General features: G+C 43.7%; 2 pseudogenes; both read left to right on the forward strand.

The window, feature by feature from the left end:
- The first annotated feature begins 783 nt into the window (after positions 1-783).
- On the forward strand, positions 784-2,676 carry LOC120291838 (annotated as a pseudogene).
- An 81-nt stretch (positions 2,677-2,757) lies between these two features.
- Positions 2,758-3,623, forward strand: LOC104439646 (annotated as a pseudogene).
- The last annotated feature ends 866 nt before the right edge of the window (positions 3,624-4,489 follow it).

Here is a 4,489-nt window from a genome sequence, read left to right on the forward strand (position 1 = left end):
AACCTATTTTTGTTCATTTCCTCTGGATTTTTTATATGTTTTACCTCAAGAAGTTCTCTACATCTTTCATTAATAAATCAAAGTGAAATTTTCCCAAGAAAACCACTTTACAGTTCACGAAATCACTAAAGGTCAGCACAACAAATTCCAGATCTAATTTCTCCAAAGAAAAATCGTTTCACCAAGAAATATTTTTTATTTTTGTCTCAAATTTTATTACGTTATCCCTCAAGATGTTCTCTACAACTTTCATGAAGAGATCGAAGCAAGATTCCAACTAAAAAGTCACATGCAGCTCACAAACTCATGAAGGGTCGAACTGATTTTTCCAGAAAACAGCATGCTAGGCCAACAAATTTCTCCCCAAAGCTTCGAAATTTCATCCCTTCCACCACAACCGAAGTTCACCATCTTCTATACATACATCACAGCAAGCAAAGGGTAGGTTTTAGTACTCTACTTGCCTCTAGTCCAAGCGAACATAGCAAGCAACGAACACAGCGACAAACGGCGGCAAGGCGGCGAACGAACGGCGGCAAACGGACCTCCTCCTTCCCTCTCGCACACACGGTCTCCCCTTTCTCTCTTCCTTTCTTCCTTTCCTTTCTCTCTTTCTCTCCTCTCTCTCTTCGTGCGACAGCTCCCTCTCTCTCTCTTCCTCTCGGTCGAAACTCCCTCATCAATCCGGTTTCCCCTTCATCATTAGCTAGTAATCATTGGTTTACATGCAAGATGACACTTGTTTAGTCCCTTTAGCCACTTGTGGATTTGCCATGCAAGAGGATGGGCCTCTCTTGGGCCGGCTCCTCCCTCCGGACCCTCCTTGGTCGACGGCCCAATGGGGCTTCATGGGCCTGGCTTTGGGCCGGGCTTGAATGGCCGAAAAGTGGGTGATTGTGGGCTGGGTTTTTGGGCCGGCTTGGCCTAAGAATTTCAGCCCACTTCCCCTTTAATAATCTACTAATATCTTCCACTTAAATAAATACCTAACTTGCAAAAATAATATGGCCAAAACTTGCAGCATTGATCCGTGAAAAAAAAATCAAATCTATAAGGTACATGGTCAAGAACCATAATCCTCCGTATCAAATTGTCCTATAGCACCAACCTTAATTTACCCATGAACACAAGATACATTTCCATAGGTCTTAATGTATTTGGACGTTGCCATGAATTTTTTTTGGGATGCCACACTTTCTTTGATTGCTTTTGATAAATTTGGTATTTTTATAGCTCGGACGGTGTCAATAGTGCTAGTGAACAATGTGGGGTTGATGAGGTTCGATCTAATTCAGCTAAGAGAAAGGGTAAGAGGGGTAGAACAAGTAAAGGGCTTTCTCAGTCTCAAAAGAAGCGTAAAACTCGAAATGCTGCTTTAACTAGTAATTGGAAGGCATCATCTTCAAATCTAGACGAGACACTTGATGTGCCGAAGACCAAATGGACATTAGTTGTGTGCCCTCCATCTGTGTTTTCCACTTGGATTACACAACTAAGCGAGCATACTATTCCTAGGAAAAGGAAAGTATATATGTATTTTCATAGGCAGAATTCCGGGGAGTTGCCTCCGTTTTGGGAGGACAGAGATGGCGAGTATGTGAACATGTTGATGAACCATCATGCAGATAAGCGGCTAGAACCTCTATGGGATTTTCGCAGATGAACTAGGGACATTACTTTCTTTGATTGCTTTTGATAAATTTGGTAGTTTTATAGTTGGGGATGGTGTCAATAGTGCTGGTGAACAATGTGAGGATGATGAGGTTCGATCTGATTCGGCTAAGAGAAAGGGTAAGAGGGGTAGAATGAGTAAAGGGATTTCTCAATCTCAAAAGAAGCGTAAAACCCGAGACACTGATTCAACTAGTAATCGGAAGGCATCATCTTCAAGTCTAGACGTGACGTCTGATGTGCTGAGTACCAAATCGACATTAATTATGTGTCTTCCATCTGTGTTTTCCACTTGGATTACATAGCTAAGCGAGCATACTATTCCTAAAAGAGGAAAGTATATATGTATTATGGAGATAGGACGAGAGATGCCGAGAAGCTTAAGAAATATAATATTGTGCTGACCACCTATGCCATATTGGCTACTGAGGAACCTTGGGAAGAATCTTCTATGAAAAAGATAAGAGTGGTGGAGAGTCATTTTGGATGAAGCTCATCTGATTAAGAATGTGAATGCCCAACAAAGCCAAGCGGTCACTAAATTGAAGGCTAAGAGGAGGTGGGTGGTAACCAGAACCCTTATTCAGAATGGTTCATTTGACCTGTTCTCTTTGATGTCATTTTTGTAGCTTAAGGGTGGTAACTAGAACCCCTATTCAGAATGGTTCATTTGACTTGTTCTCTTTGATGTCATTTTTGCGGCTTAAGCCTTTTTCTATAAAGAGCTATTGGCAAAGTTTGATCTAGCATCCACTCAGCCAAGGGAATCAGATAGGGCTTTCCTGTCTACAGGCAATTTTTTGGTGTTAATCAGCTAACAATTTATGCATTGAAGAGAAACATCTATGTCCGATTTTGAGGTTATGTGTGAGTTCTCTTTGATTCATTTTTTTCACCCACTTTCACATGCTTTAGCTAAAGCTTTCGCCAATCTTCTCTTTTGATCTTGTAGATAATGAAGATGGCATAAGATTCTTGCTTCTTGCTTCAGTTTTTTATGTCTGAATCTATCTATTGTAAAGACAACTTCAGTTCAACACTAACAAAAGAAATGAACCCATTCTTCTCCTGAAACTTTAAGTCACCATGGTGACTTCAATTCAAATGACTTTTGATATATTTAGTCAGGACTTGGGCCACGTCCTTGAATGCTCTAGGAAAAAATGGTACTATGATCCTCGAACTATAGTACGACCTTAAGGCCGACATCACGGAACCTTGGTCTAATGGGACTGTTAACTTCTCCGATGTTGTCATGGCGAGGCGTTGACAGAAGCGGTTCAAGGTTCAATTTCGAGGAGCAAATGATTCATAAGTCCAATAGGCAATCCTCATGGGATCGACTCCCATTTGATCTCCATCGAGGGCATTGTGCCCAAGACCCGTAGCCCTAGGAGCAAGTTCAGGATCGCCTGCTAAGTTCACATCTTTGTGAGGGTCGAGGCCTTCGACCTCGTGAAGTTGGCTATTTCGTGAGGGAGGTTGGTGCTCATTTCGGATGCGAGTGCTTTGTTTACCCTGTCGGAGGCAGTCGTGGTGAAGGAGAGGAAGGGTGGGAAGGAGGTGAGGAGTGTGGATGAGATTTTTAAGCTGGCCAAAGAAAATGTCGGGAAGAAGGCGAAGATGGAGGCCCTCGAGCCGCCGAGAGAGGTGATTAAGTTTGTGCTGTTCGAACATTAGAAGGAGGGTTTTTGGTTTGTTGGTTCATCAGCAGAATTTCGGGGAATTGCCTCCGTTTTGGGAGGGCAGAGATGGCGAGTATGTGAACGTGTTGACGAACTATCACCCAAATAAGCGGGCAGAACCTCTGCGGGATTTTCGCAGATAATATAGGGTTGGGTAAGACTTCGACATTACTTTCTTTGGTTGCTTTTGATAAATTTGGTAGTTTTATAGTTGAGATGGTGTCAATTAGGGGTGTGCATGATCTGAGAGAGTGGCTCCCGACCTAGAACCGAGAACCGCTCGCTAAGAACCGGCTTCAAAAAATTGGAACTGGGAACCGCCCACTAGTTGCATGGATCCACCTGGGAAATGGACTGCCAGTCCGGTCCGGTTCCATAGAACTGGTCTAACCTCAGTGCCTTCCCCTTTTTGCTCTCCTCACATTTACTTATTATGGTGCTCCCGACCATGGCATCGCGACAATGTCAGTAGTGGCGGCGGTCGTGACCCTCGCTCCGCTTTCGTCCCGACCACCATCTTCGCCACCGCATCTGTTGTCTCCCACTCCTCCCTTGAGACCAACAATGAGAAGGACAATAGGGATGATGAGCTGTTCTCAGACCTAGAGTTCGCCCGTCCCCGAAGATGAGGATGATGGGCAGAAGCCTGAGGAGGGGGAGGCAAAAGAGGAGAGGTAGAAGTGGGACGAGCCCAACAATGAAGAGGAAGATATTGACAATGAATGCGGAGGTGGCGACGAAGATAGCGATGACATGGAGAGAGAGTTCAAGTTCGAGGGAGGAAAAGAGAATCAACTCACTGTTTCGCCGAGTTCGGACTAAGACTCGAAGGGAGATGAGTAGATCCAGAGGTGAATCAGAAAGGAAGAGGGAGCTCGCGGAAATTTTGAATTGAGAGAGACGAGATGGAGTAGTAGAGTAGTGAATTGAGACAAGATGGTGATTGGAGCTCTAAATTTTAGATTTACTAATTTCGAATTTTTTTAATATTGAAGATTAATATATTATTATAATATAATTGGTCCGGTCCGAGTGGGTGGGTGGGCAGATCCGCCCATAGAATCGAGAATCAGATCGGTACCCATTAGTTCAAATAAATTGGAACCGGGAACCAGACCGGTTCCCTTAAGAAC

The sequence above is a fragment of the Eucalyptus grandis genome, chromosome 3, assembly GCF_016545825.1.
Source record: "Eucalyptus grandis isolate ANBG69807.140 chromosome 3, ASM1654582v1, whole genome shotgun sequence".
In the NCBI taxonomy this organism is placed as follows: domain Eukaryota; kingdom Viridiplantae; phylum Streptophyta; class Magnoliopsida; order Myrtales; family Myrtaceae; genus Eucalyptus; species Eucalyptus grandis.